This window comes from Botryllus schlosseri, chromosome 6, assembly GCF_051294905.1.
Source record: "Botryllus schlosseri isolate E-star chromosome 6, Bs_hap1, whole genome shotgun sequence".
NCBI classification, from domain to species: Eukaryota; Metazoa; Chordata; class Ascidiacea; order Stolidobranchia; family Styelidae; genus Botryllus; species Botryllus schlosseri.
In genome coordinates, this window is record NC_137241.1 from 12,092,449 (window position 1) to 12,107,626 (window position 15,178).

A 15,178-nucleotide genomic window follows, 5' to 3' on the forward strand; every position below is an offset into this window, starting at 1 on the left:
CCAAGTAGGCAAAATGAACATGAGTAGGCTACTTTAAGTAGAAGTGAAAGTAGCCCATATATGTAAACAATCGAGTAATTATTAGCGCAAGTAGGAATAACATACTTGACTACTCTGGAAAAGTAGAAATACTTATAGTTACTGACCATCTCTGTCGAGGTCAGGGACAATAGCTGCTTGCTCAATGCTCATGCCCAGAGTTCACCCTTGAGCAACTGGCTTACTGTTATATAACGTATAGCCTGCGAGGGTATACAGCGAGTTCGTGGTCTACGGATAGCGGCTTACAAATATACTGGAAGTGAGACGAACGTCCTGACGAATGAGTCCTTGACTAGTAGTTAAACACACGACCATCGCCTTTTCCAAGCATATTGTACGAATAAATCACACATGAGTCTATCTAGTTCAGGGGTTCTCAACCCGCGGCCCGCGGGCCGCATGCGGCCCGCAGACGCTTATTTTGCGGCCCGCGACATCTTTCATTTTGAACGCAGCTACTATTGGCACAATGTTGTTACATATTAATTTAGCTACATTAGCTCTCTTATCGGAGTTTCTGTGTTTCGTTTGATTGTACTCATTCTTTAATGCGTTCAGGTTTCTTGAGTTTAGATTCTTATTGTTTTGAATCGTTATTCGGACAGTTCCATCCGGAGTAAATCATATCGCATGATCCTACAAAAAATCGTTGCTTGCTATAGGCGTCAAGCCTAGCAATGCATATATTGCGCGGCATTGTTAAAATTGACGACGACGTTACAGACGCATGGTTGAAAATTGCTTGGAATATCGCTAAACCCAAGAAATCTGATAGAAAAGATGTGCTTCCAAGAAAACTTTAATATATTGTGCGAATCTTCGCTGTTCCGTAATTTAGTAGCAAGGACATCGTCACCTGACAAATTTTAAAGCTACAATTGTCTGATTCAACCCTGACAAGAAGAAAAACAACAATGTCAGTCGATATTTTGTCGGATGTTTTGAAACACGTAGCCGCTTTGACTACTTCAGCTTAGCATTTTCCAAATCCGCAGACATTGCAACGCTAGTTATACGGGTGCATTTTATCGGAGTGGACATATTTGCAGAGCAACTGCTGATAGGGCAAACGTGGGGAGGGGACCAGCAAAATACATCAACTTGACGTAGCTGAATTCTATAACCATTGGTTCAGGGCTCCAGTCATGGAAGGAAAGGGTTGATTGGTTTGCTCGGAAATTACCCAAAACTTCAGACTTCTTTTCCTATCACTGAGAGCTCAAAGTGATAATGGCCCCCGTAACGAAAAAGTCACCGTAATTTTATACTTGATCGCTTTTGCGCATTGAAACAGAGAGTTCAGTTCTCTTGTATGAAGGTATTTACTTGCGCCGCCAGAAGATGACATAATCTCACTAGAAACAGCAACTGAAAACTTACGAACGCTGTCCGTTATTGCTCTAGAATGCATAAAAGTAGACTAAATGTCCGTATACGACTGGTAAATCGGCTGCAGTAGCCTAAATTTAATAGTATTTTAAAAATACACGGTAATAATGCTCTGCGGCCCGCAGTGGTTTTTGCTGTTAAAGTGCGGCCCGTTAGGCAAGGAAAGTTGAGAACCCCTGATCTAGTTAATATGCGATAGGCATTGGGTTATATATCATGTACGAATAGAGATCACGTGATCACGTGCATGCATCATCGGTAAATGAATTGAACAGCGGTACGAGTACAAAATGTAAGAATTAAGGCAAGTTTTTGTTGCAGTCAAATCCGTGGAAAGTTGCCCTTATTTTTCATAAAAGTTGCAGCGAAAAGTTGCATTTAATTTCCACAAAAGTTGCACCAAAAGCTGCAGTTATGGACAAGTGCCTAGAAAGTATTAGGGTATAAGATATTCGAATCGTTCTATATTCAAGGCAATGCAGCAAAACTTAATGTTGCCAACTTGAACAATGTCAATAGCCTGAAAAACTTGACCCGGCGGTCAAGTTCGAATGTACGTCAAATCAGAAAGGACCTCAAATTTAAACGACAGTGAAATAATCAAGCGATCTATTTAGGAGTAGCAAATATTTCCAGTAAGAAATTATTTGTATAGAATCGAAAAAAAAACTTGCTAGAAGTTGCATGAAAAATCGAAAAGAGTTGCAAAATTTGCAATATAATAAACCTCCAAACAGCTTAAATTGGTATAGGCCTACTACATAACTTCTGAGTATTTAGGAAACTGCCAGAAATTTTAAAAAAAGTTGCAAAAACTTGCCCTAGTAATAATTGTAATATTCAACTGTATAGAATAGCCTATATGTTAACGCTGTAAGGTCGAATCCCGTAGTCAATGATATTATTTTATAAGGGGATATGGCTTGGAAAAGGCAAAAATCTTTTGTCGAACGCAAAATGTCAGTTAGTCTGTGATACAGATGACCACCATTTATTTACAAGGCCGCATAGGAAGCCGCGAAATTGCCGAATTGGTAGCAACAGTCAATGCTCAAAGTTTACGAATCGATCCACTGGGATCAGCGAAACTCTGTCGCGGTAATTGTGATTACCATATATAATCGCGATATGACTTTCGCAACTAAAACCGATTTAGTTGGTCGGGTGCGAAGCTGAACTACTGGTGCGGTAAACATCCGGTCGAAGATCACATTCATATTAGTGCCACACACTGCATTCGTAGCTCATGCGATTAGCGACCAATTCCACGTGTCCGGTGTAAATATCAGACAGGTAGTGAGTAATTGTCTTTCGAAAGAGCATTTCGGAATTCAGCAATTCACGCGGTCCTGACGGCGGGAAAGGGGTCCGATTTCTGCAACAAGAAGTCGGCAGCAGTATCACGACAACAAACGAAATGCACATTTACAAAACAAAAATAATAATAACAATACTGTAATAATTACAATAAATGCGTATACAGACAATAGGAATGCAACAAGGCAGGCAACTAATCAGATCAATGACGTAAGGACTGCTACCAAATACAAGTATTCATGGAATGGTATGACCTTTGGACACGGCAGACATAATGTGGTGTATTCTCACGTCCAATTTCGTGGCGCAGCAGATGATTTTAAATAGTATCCATGCTCGATAATCTCGAATTTTCGCGATTTGGCTATCAAGCTGATCAGCGGAGCAGCAATGATAATGAAGCCAATTAGGGAAGCATACTGCGTCCGCAGACATGCAAACACAAACGCCGCAGCTGAATGAATCCGATTGTTTGACCAAACATTTCAATTTGTACCCCCGTACATGACACCGGGCGGTGTTGTTCACGTGCGGAAATAAATGCTCGATCACTTTCATATTGAAATCAATGGGTGAAGGGCCAAGTGAGTCATAAATCGTGATATATTCGTCATCACTGCTGACTGTCAACAAGATAAAGTGCTTTCGCCAAAGTAAAGGGTATAACAAAACAAACGAGTTTTGGGTTTGGTTAACATATTTTGGGTATAGCGAACGAAGCGACTCCCTTTTATACGATTTATTTGCCAGTATTTCTGCCGTCAAATCCGGATTGACGCAGAAAATTTGTTTTTTGGAGTTTGTCTTTGAAGCAATTAAAGCGGAATTTTCGATATATCGGTATACCATTGTGACTGTCAACCAGCCATTGGGATCGGAAGTGTTTTTTTGCCTGCTGGGTCCGGGTCTGTTACAGGTAAAATCAGACAATGGTCTTGGGAGAGTATATCGGACCAACAAATGACGTTTGTGTCACATTTAACGGCTACAGTATTCATATCTTCGATAGCTTGTATTGAAGGTTGCGCTGCCGCTATTGTGAAATCGTAATTTTGGATGCGTATTTTGAAGTATTTCGCTGACTATACCTTTAATGATGTGATAAAATGAATGCATTTTTAGAATAGTAGGATACTTTATCTACATCCTGTGCCAATATAACCGTCTCAGTGTTATATTGCGATGCCCTCTAATGAGTGATAGGAATAGTTTGTACTGAGGGTTGCGTTGCCACTTTTGTGAAATCGTAATTTTTGATGCGTATTTAAAGTATTTCGCTGACTATACCTTTAAGGATGTGATATGTGATGCCGCTATTGTGATATCGTAGTGCTAGTGATATGTTGTGATGGTCGTATGGTCGGTGCGAAATTCGAAACTCAATGTTTGAAACCCTTCTAAACTGAGATTATTGCCGTCCTTATTTTATTACATTACTCATATCACCACTTAATACTCTAAACACGATACTGATGCGATACTACAACATGAATTCATATATTACCGTGTTGAATATTTGATATACTGACGGGCGAAGCACTCTCATGATAGTGATTCAGCATAACCGTATATATGACGTAAGCATATTCCGGCGGCTTCACAGTGGTACCTGAAAACGGGTAACTCTAAACGGCGGAAGGAGCGAGGAGGGTTGGTTCGATTATGTTCACAATAAGAACAGTCTCATGTTCACAATAAGAACAGTCATGTTCACAATAAGAGCAGTCGTTATATTCACAATAACATAGGCCCTTTTCATACAGGATTTACGAAACTCTTTCGGGAACAAGTTCCGAAACAGGCGATGTTCACATAGAGAAAAAAATTACCGAAACAGTTCCGGGAAAAGAACGCGTTCATACCTATTTAGAGTTACCGCGAACTTATGTTCATACAGGTCGTTTTTTCGGTAAATTCGCGGGAAATTATGGCCAGTATGAACGCGATTCTCCGTAAGTGTTGATAGTTACGAAACCATGTCTGTGGGGTGTTCCAGTTGTAATATGCTTGTGGAAAACGATGTGGGAGAGGCATATTCGTGAGATGCGGAGAAGTTGGCTCCAACTTTTAGCTATGGGATGTTGCGGATATGCCTTCTCGATGTGTATGGGGCTCTATACTCAATATACCTGGATCAGTAATAGAGACCGAGCATGTTCCTGGCTTATATTATTAACCGAAGCTGAGAGCAGAAACTGAAAGCCAGCAAAGAGGACAGAGTCCTGGAATGAAAAGAACCACCGATCACATCTGCGTACGACAAAGTCAGTTTATCTAGTTGTGATTGCTGTATAATGGTTTGGGTAAATCTAATCTTATGTACACTGTACAGAAAAACCAGGGAATTCGAGAAATCCGTGAGAGAAGCATTTGGTGTACTCTGCGACGAGCTTCGAAACCATAACGAAAAGCAGCCAGCAAATTATACGAACTCAATTTCTCTTGCTTGCTGAGTAGCTGTCGCTCTTTGGAGGGTAGCCAATGAAGCCAATCGTTTATTAAATCCAGGTAAACGATTTAATACAAATAATTGCTGGTGCCTAGTGGGGCTAGCCACAATGATTCGAGTACTCGAATCTGAATCGAGTAATAACTTTAATGATTCGAGTCGAGTAGTAAAATACTATTTTTCGAGTACTGTAATTATACTGAAAGTTGATTTGCTAACGAGAATTATACCGTAGTTTTTATACTATTTTCCACTGAGTAAGCCTTGAAACCTTGATTGGCCGTGTCGCAACATACGAGATATAGCACAAAGCTACGAACGTTGCTGGAAATAACACATTTCCGAAGTAACACATTTCCGAAGTCAGGACCATCTCATGGCCATAACAGTCAAGCAGTGCAATGAAAATGGTATGGTCGAAAAAAACAAAGTATCTTTAATGCGACGGACAATAGGCGTTATGTTTTTTATGGTGGCATAAAAGGTAGCCTACACACTTAAATTTTGGCATTGTACATTGTGTTGTGATGTCATCATGATGATACTCGACTCGAATCGAAGTGTAATAAGTGATTCAGAATCGAATCACTCAGGCACTCGATTTTGCCCAACCCTAGTGCATCGTAATATTTCTATATTTGTCATGGCGGAACGTCAGCCAGTTTTTGCGTAGCATACCACTACAAAAAGGTCAGACAAATTTGGTCTTGAATCATTATGTTTGAAAAAGAAGTCTGAAAGACCAATTGTTCTTGCCAAGTAGGCTACTTTCTATCTCGAAAGTCAGACCCAAATTGATGGAAGATAGACTTAAACTGGAAACTGAGCAGTCAACACAATGACTTGGACTCGAGTCATAAAACCATGTCTCGAACTCGACGCTCTGCTCGATGAGTTGGACTCGGATTTGACACGGTGGTAAATTGAAAATGAATTGACTTGAATCTAGTCAAAACTATTGAAGTGGGATCGACTTGTGACTAGGTTACAACCCTGCTCACTCTTAAGACTGAAATTGCTGAAAATGAGACCAAATTTGTATATTTTTTGTAGTGTAGTCAGACATGTAGGCTACATTGTACATCAACCTACTCAGTTAATTTTAGTTACTAAAACTAAGTAGTTCTAGTTGTGGATTTGAAAAAGTTGATAGTTTTTGGTTCTAGTTGCGGATATTTGAAAGTGAGTAGTTCTAGTTCTAATTGCAGATTTTGAAAAGTTGATGGTTCTAGTTCAGGGTCGGCCAGCCCGTGGCTCGTGAGTTAATTTCCAAAATTAGTAGTATTATCAAAAATGGATTGCACAGATTGTGAACTTGCAAGGCCAATCAAAAATTTGATTTGTCTGGCCGCAACACTCGAGATGTGATGACTGAAATATCAGTTCCGAAGCATTGGTGGATCTATGAGCCAGTCACATTTTGGTAGATCTTCGTACACTACAATAAAGCAGAATACTTGCGATAGATTTATCAAAAGTAAAAATTTTCTGCACGCTTAGCGCAACATCTTGTCACTCGATTTCTTGCTTTTAATATTGTTACCCCTTCATGAAAATGAAAGAACGCCTAATGTAGCGGATTGAGTCTAACTATATATATATATTCGCGACCTCCCGTTAGCACTCGCAGAAAGACCGTTGACTATGAAACCTAGGCACAAAATGATTGCCGCATGTTGGACGAAGCTTTCGATATCGATATGTCCAGGTGCTGAATAGTCCAGTCCTTGCAAACTGAGCCCAACAATATGCATCAGGCTTGCAATATAGTGGGGTGACAATATTATAAATTTATCAACTTCAAAAAATTTTCGCACTTAGCGCGGCTAGTGGCCCGCAGAATAGTTCGTCAATCGAATGTGGCGATTTGGCTGAAAAGGTTGGCCACCCCTGTTCTAGTTGCTAGTTTAAAAAATTGAGTAGTTAAAGTTGCGCATTTTGAAATTCCAGCGCATTTTGAAATTCCAGTACACAGTACAAGTCTTGAGTGTTGTGGGTGGATAAAAAATTACCACAGCAACATTTGTACCAAACATGCATTTGCTGCATTCACATGCATTTGCTGCATTCAAGTTTTTCAGGATGACTTCATGATTGGGAGCCAGAGGGTTCAGTACTAGCCTACATAACTGATGACACAGCCTATCCCTTTCAGCCCCGGCTCATGAAGCCTTTTCCCTGAAACACAAACAGAGCATAAGCTAGAGCTAATTTCAAATATGTAATATAAATTTCCTATCTGCCGCCCGTAAAATTCACAATTGCTATTTCAGAAACTTAGCAAAGCACACATGAAGGTTGAAAGATTTTGGTCGACTGAAGGCGCGGTGTTCGGCGTAGCTCAGAAACTGCAATCCGCTAAGGCCAGAATGATACAGATGGTATACGCAATGAAGCCAAGACCTGGTGGTGATCCAAATATCGCTGGCCCAGACGTCGGAAATGCCCTGTGTGAATTTCTCAATAAACAGGCTCTTGCTTAACGAGATGTGTTTGTGCTGTTTCATTTTATTCATGAGAAAAACTATAACTTGATGCACACTTGGACAGGTCCATCTTTTTCATCAGTATCCTCCATCTAGACCTGCGAAAAAATCAGATTAAGTTACACTTGCCTAACATTGTGTGACAAAGGAATGAGAATGACTTGGTTGTAACAAGAAAATGAAGGCATATGTGAAAACCAAATTATGGCTTGGATGATGTACGATGGTTTACCAGCCCGTTCGTACAATTTCAATTTTGGTTAGTGATTCAGAGCTAAGGACATCATTCTCTGATGTGCTGCCACTACTATCAAAGCAGATGTTACTAAATCCCCTTTTCAGTAGGCGTATATGATGGTGACTAACCTACGCACAGCATATCCGTGGTTAGAAACTTGCCTTTGATGTAACAAATTTGGTAAGGGTTAAGATCGCCTACCAAATTAGTGTTGAAGTCTCAAAGTTTTCAGGCAACTCACCCAATGCTGCATCATTTGGAGATGGTGTTCTACCTTTTAAGCCGTGCTCTGTTTACAAAACCGCAGAAAAAATAAGCTGACTAGTAGTCAGTGACTACGTATTGTGAGCATACAGAATATAAATCCAAGAATAATGCATTCCCAACACCATTACACAAGAAGATCAAAATGCCGCAGGTAGCTGACCTCGAAATACAAGCAGCCTGAATGAACAGCGAGTTACCGTAACTAAAAGTTTGATTGACAGCGTTCCGGGAACCCAGCTGCGCCATTCGTGTTCATACTCAGTCGGTCCCGTAAAAATCTCCGAAAATAAGCGCGTTCATACCGCCCCGAAAAACCGATGTTATGTTCACATAGAGGGGTTCCGGTAAACATTTTCGAGAAATGTTATTACCGGAACCCCGGTATGAAAAGGGCCATAGGTCACAGCACCAGCATATCCCCCTGACACGATGTCCGAGTGGCAACATGGTCCGAACACAACCCAGACATGATGTCCGAACACCCCCAGACACGATGTCCGAGTGTCAACGCAGTCCGAACACACTCCTGACATGATGACCGAACACGATTTCCGATTGGAAACACAGTCCGAACACACCCCAGACATTATGTCTGAGTGCCAACGCAGTTCGGACACACCCAGGACATGATGACCGAACACGATTTCGGATTGGAAACACAGTCCGAACACACCCCAGACATTATGTCTGAGTGCCAACGCAGTCCGAACACACCCAGGACATGATGTCCGAACACCCTCTAGACACGATGTTCGAACTCGTCACGCCCCAGACATGATGTCCTAGTGTCAAGGCAGCCCGGAGACACCCCAAACATGATTTTATGAACACACCCCAGACTTGATGTTTGAACACAGGCCGGGGCATGATGTCCTAACATGATTTAGGATTGGCAACGTAGTGCGGAGACACCTCAGCCATGATATCCGAACACCCCCAGACAGACAGACAAGTCGAGATACAAGCAATTTCTTCTAAATCAATACTAGCCAGTCTTCAGGATTACCGGACCACGACCAAACATCGACCTCGCCCTACGCCACATGCCACACCCCATTTTGTCGCTTGCGTCTTATAGTCTCTGCATTACTTTTCATTCAGTGTGCAGGCCTCTTATTTCCATCGCCTAGCTAGGCTAAGGTGGATGTCTGATCTTAATGACTACTCCAAGTTATTTCTACACCTTCCTATCTTTTCATTGTATCGCAGTCTTGTGATGTTTTGTGTGAATGCGGACATGCTCGACGACTGTCGGATAGCCGGCGAGATGCTGTTCCACAATTGGGGTCTGGCATACTTGATAGAGCAATCCGTTTTCTGTATCCAAGAACTTGACTTGACCTGACTTGACTCGAGTCACCTTCGAAAATCGATTGACTTGACTTGACTCGAGTCAAAATGTGCAATGACTCGAAATGACTCGTGACTCGAAGGTTTTTTCATGTAAAAATTCATCAGTTTTTGATCATCATGTCTGGGTGTGTTCGGAGCTTCGAAACAGCGTTGACACCCGGACATCGTGTCTGGGGGTGTTCGGACATCATGTCTGGGGTGTGCATTGTGAACATTATTGTGAACGTGACTGTTTATATAGCTCAGTGGACTGTTCTTATTGTGAACATGAGACTGTTCCTATTGTGAACATGACTGTTCCTATTGTGAACATGAGACTGTTCTTATTGTGAACATGGCTGTTCTTATTGTGAACATCAGACATCATGTCTGGGGTATCTTCGGACTGCATTGACACTCTGACATCATGTCTGGGGGTGTTCGGATATCATGACTGAGGTTGCCAATCGGAAATCGTGTTCGGATATCATGCCCCGGCCTGTGTTCAAACATCAAGTCTGGGGTGTGTTCATAAAAAGTCTGGGGTGTGTTCATGTTTGGGGCGTGGCGAGTTCGGACATCGTGTCTGGAGGATGTTCGGACATCATGTATTGAGTGTGTTCGGACCGCATGCGTTGTCACTCGGACATCATGTCTGGGGTGTGTTCGGACTGCGTTGACACTCGGACATCGTGTCTGGGGGGTTCCCTACTATTACCGAAAATGCTAATACCGAGATGGACAATGGACATTACCGAGAATGCTGTTACCGAGAATGGACATTACCGAGAACGGACATTACCGAGAATGTACATTACCGAGAACCGACATTACCGAGAATGGACATTACCGAGAATGGACATTACCAAGAATGACATTACCGAGAACCGACATTACCGAGAATGGACATTACCGAGAATGGACATTACCGAGAATGACATTAACGAGAATGCTCTTTCCTAGAATGGACATTACCGAAAATATTATTACCGAGAATGGACATTACACGATTTTGAATCGTCGATTACGGTCCCCCCTCCGATAGTATCGCGTCGATTCGCTAATAGACATTCTCACTCTCGATAATAATATTCTCGGTAATAGACATTTTCGATAATAGCATTCTCGGTAATAGCCATTCTCGGTATTGTCCACTCTCGGTATTGTCCATTCTCGGTAATGGTAATTCTCGGTAATAGTATTCTCGGTAATAGCCCTTCTCGGTAATAGTCATTCTCGGTAATCGCATTCTCGGTATTGTCCATTCTCGGTAATGGTTATTCTCGGTATTGTTTGTTCTCGGTTATGTCCATTCTCGGTAATGTTCATTCTCGGTATTGTCCGTTCTCGGTATTGTCAATTCTCGGTAATGTCCATTCTCCGTATTGTCCTTCTCGGTAATAACATTCTCGGTAATAGCATTTTCGGTATTGAGCGGATACGTGTCTGGGGCAGCGTTGTAATGACTCGAGTCATGACTCGACTCGAGTCACGATTTTCTGATGACTCGACTTGACTCGAGTCATTTTCTCAAAATACGGAAATGACTCGACTCGAGTCAATCTGTGTATTGACTCGACTTGGACTCGAGTCATTGCGCATGACTAGAACCAAGTCATATGACTCGAGACACAGACGGCCAAGACCGATATTTTATCGTAATTTCGAAGAATAGTAAAGTAACCACCCTATTGGGATTTCGTTTATTGGTACTAGAACGTGAAAATGCGATCAGAACCTGCTAAAAGTGAGGAAAATTACTACATTATAAATGCGAACCATTCAAAATCACCAAAAAGAGTTATGAAAAGTGAGTTTAACAAGATTTTAGCCGGGAACTGAGCAGTCAATACATTGACTTGGACTCGACTCGAGTCATAATACCATGACTCGGACTCGACCCTCTGATCGATGACTTGGACTCGGACTTGACTCGGTGGTGAGTTGAAAATGACTCGACTTGACTCGAGTCAAAATTACAAAAGTGAAATTGACTTGTGACTCGGAGTCTTGTGACTTGGTTACAACCCTGGTCTGGGGTGTTCGGACATCATGTCAGGAGTGTGTTTCGACTGCGTTGATACTCGGAAATCGTGTCTGGGGGTGTTCGGACATCATTTCTGGGCTGTGTTCGGACTATGTTGCCACTCGGACATCGTGTCAGGGGGATATGTTGGTGTTGCGACTGATGTTGTTCTGAATATAACGACTGTTCTTATTGTGAACATGAGACTGTCCTTATTGTGAACATGACTGTTCTTATTGTGAACATGAGACTGTTCTTATTGTGTATAAAATTGTTCTTATTGTGAACATAATCGAACCAACCCTGTAGGAAGGAGGGGACAGTGGAACTAGCGGGACTTGCAATACTAAACGGCGGACAAAGCGGAGCTGCGGACCGAGCGGACCATAGCAAAATAGCTCAAATCTAATAGGCGGAGCGCGGAACACCGGAACACGTAATACTAAACGGCGGACCGAGCGGAACTCGGGACTGCTCAGTGGGACCATAGTGTCCAATATGGCGTCGACACAAGCAAATCTCACGGCTCAGTGAAATTGTATCACGTCACAATTTTCATTTGGCTACAGGCAATTTGACGGTCATTTTTGACCGGCTTGCCGAGCATTAAATTTGGTAAAACGGGTATCAATTGAACGCTGACTCTGCACTGATTGCGAAAATATAAATTTTATTCCGCTCGCGGCCCTGGAACCCCCACAATCAGCCTCGAATTTTTCATTGTTATGGAGATGGGCATTGGGACGCACCAATGCTGTCTGGCGACACGAGAGAGTAGCTCAAGAGCAAAAGAGCGGTTGCGCAGCGAGAGTGGGAGAGGTCAGCTGGCGTCGCGGCAATGTACTGTCAGTGTTGCCAATTTAGCGATTTTCGCGCTAGATCTAGCGATTTTTCATCCGGTTTAGCGCCAAAAAATATGGATCTAGCGCCTATAACGATAAATCTAGCGATTTTTGAAAAGTATTTAGCGATTTTTAGCGATTTTTACCGAAAATAACTCATAAAGATCAGTTATGGCCGACGACGGCATTGGCTCGGCCACCACAGTGCGGACTCCGATGATAATTATATAGATGATGGATTACTAACCTACGGACAGATACGCAACTCCCGGCGGTTACGCATGGGCAAACAGTGTCTCTTCTCGTTGAGTAATCTAAAAGTAGCATAATGGCTCTGGCGACCTGAGCGCTGAAATTGGTCTTGATCGAAAGGTAGTGTCGCACTGATGTCGGAAATACAAATCGAACTCTCGTCAGGACAATGGAACCACCCCAAAACAGCCCTCAAAGTCTGAAAAGCGGCATTGTTCGAACAATCGCACCGCCGCATCACAGTGAACATAACAATGACCAATTTCGTCCAGCGATGGTTCGGATCAATGCCGATTTTCAGACTTTCGGGGCTGTTTTAAGGTCGCTCCATTGTCTTCATCATCGTCATTGGTTTATTAGGAATTTTATCAGTTCAATACACCACAAAAATGCGATACATTGAAAAGACAGGAAGATGTCGAAGCGACTTGGAGTAGTCTATAGAATCGGACACCCACCATGGCCTAGGCGATGTAAAGAGGAGGCAAGCACACTAAATGAAAGTAAAAAAGATACTATAGAACAAGAAAGCGACAAGAATAGGGCGGCAAGAATTTAATTCGTATTGTCGGAATCAGTGTGACACTAGCTTTCGTTCAAGACCAGTGTTAATAAATTTTATACCCCCAGGCTGGTCCTCGGATTATTTTCTTAAGGTATCTAGTTATAGTGGCTGGCAAACCCGGTTCAAGTCGCATGTCGTGTACAAGTGTGTCAAGTCGCAAGTCGTGTTCAAGTGCTCCAACACAATTTAGAGAAGTCAAGCTCATTTCCACGGTACATTGCATCATGTATTCACGGACGCATCGAGCAAGGCACGCTTATATAGTGAGCGGAGTACTGTACATTGTACAATGATGACCTTGTGTTTCGAAGTGCAATCCCTTCGCACTGTTTATGATTTCTATAGACCAGTGGTTTCCGACCGGTGGAGAATTCAATGGTTTCTGGTGGGCAATATACGCAGTACTTAAACATTATATACAGGATAGTCTACACATTTACGAAGACACACGCACGATTACCGTTACCAGTTGATTGCTCCGGAATGGATGTATCGAAAAGTATTTGTTCACAAAAACTCATTATTGAACTCTGGACAACAAATGATGGCGTTACAAACACATGCATCACGCCCAATATGACGTGATACAACGATTTCGCAAAATTTTGAGAGTTACCGCTATCAGTTCACAAATCACAATACGTTTTATGTTGAAGTTATAGGCGATTGTCTTGCGTACTGGTGTGAATTCCCAATAGCAAGTCCCTATGCTAAACTTCTGGTCAAATGTTATGGAGGGGCATTTTTAAAGGGTATTCAAGAGTTTAGGGTAGTGGGGAATGAAGACTCGTAATAAATCTGAATTGGGTAATGAAGCCAAAAAGGTCGGGAACCAGTGCTACAGACGCTTCGGTAGAAGCGAGCACACATTACCAGCCTTTCTTGACTTGTAAGGGTAGAACTGGGTCCACAGAATGCATCAGGGTCCTACGAATTAACGCGCATTATCCTTTAACTTATAGAGATCCGTCTAAGTCAGGGGTGGGCAAACTACGGCCCGCGGGACGCATGCGGCCCGCAACACGGTTCTGTGCGGCCCGCGAGAGTCTAAAGAAACTTTTTTAAAAATATTGATAAAATGCGTACTAAAAATCGAAATAATGCAGGGACTTGATTAAACTTTTTCTTAGTATATTTCACCATGATAATTCAGTGGTTCTCAAACTGGGGGCACCCCCTTGGGGGCGTGAAAGCATCTGAAGGGGGGCGTGAAGCTAAGCTCAACTGAAAAATTTTTCGCACTATAGGCGCGATTTACATACAATTCACCGTTATTGCTCTGTATTTAGTATGAATTTCACATTTTAAAATCTCTCATCCACAGCCGTAACCTTCCATGTCAACAAACTATCCATTAGGTTTGCTAGCATCCTGGCTGCGTTTTGTGATATGACGATGAGGGGTGCGCGAAATCTTTCACCATCAGAAGGGGGGGGGGGTCGTGTCTTAAAAAGTTTGAGAACCACTGTTCCAAGGTTGATACTTCCTATATTATTTTTTATGTTTAACTTTGCTGCGCGACAGCCCGATCTCAAGGCCCACACAGTTTAAAAGGTTTCAACTGCTAAACATCACAGAAATCCTAAACGAGATTGACATAATTCGGATCACGAGTGAGATTTCATATTGGCTACTCCTGTTTTAATTATTTCCGGGATGAGCTTATAAAAACGATTCGCTCGAATTTCAGAGGTAGATTCATTCTGTGTATGCGTATAATTGGGGTAACACCTGCGTGGTTCAAGCAAACATGGCTATGATGCTGTCAGCATTGTGTGTTATGGAATTTAGGAAAAAGTGGAATCAGTAAATCTGTGAACAGATCGTTGCTCACAGATTTAAATTTCAATCCTGTTCTAAGAATCGGGATAACCGACTTTCATCTCTATAGTTTTGACAAATTGGTTATTGAGGTCGGCCAGCCTATGAAATCTCGCGATTCTGACGCGTGTAAGATATCACGAAAGCAATGT

General features: G+C 42.2%; 3 long non-coding RNA genes across 3 annotated transcripts in view; 1 reads left to right on the forward strand and 2 right to left on the reverse strand.

Annotated features, from left to right (window-relative positions):
• The window catches only part of LOC145441029 (uncharacterized), a 416,627-nt gene that overhangs the window by 174,815 nt on the left and 226,634 nt on the right, over positions 1–15,178 (reverse strand). The gene's annotated exons all lie outside the window — the stretch shown is intronic.
• On the forward strand, positions 4,579–7,680 carry LOC145441024 (uncharacterized). The gene is made up of 3 exons (XR_013915694.1): positions 4,579–5,012; positions 5,081–5,256; positions 7,471–7,680. It is a non-coding gene; the product is annotated as an uncharacterized LOC145441024 (long non-coding RNA).
• LOC145441023 (uncharacterized) lies at positions 7,690–9,180 on the reverse strand. The gene is made up of 2 exons (XR_013915693.1): positions 8,163–9,180; positions 7,690–7,781 (listed from the first exon to the last, which is right to left on the reverse strand). It is a non-coding gene; the product is annotated as an uncharacterized LOC145441023 (long non-coding RNA).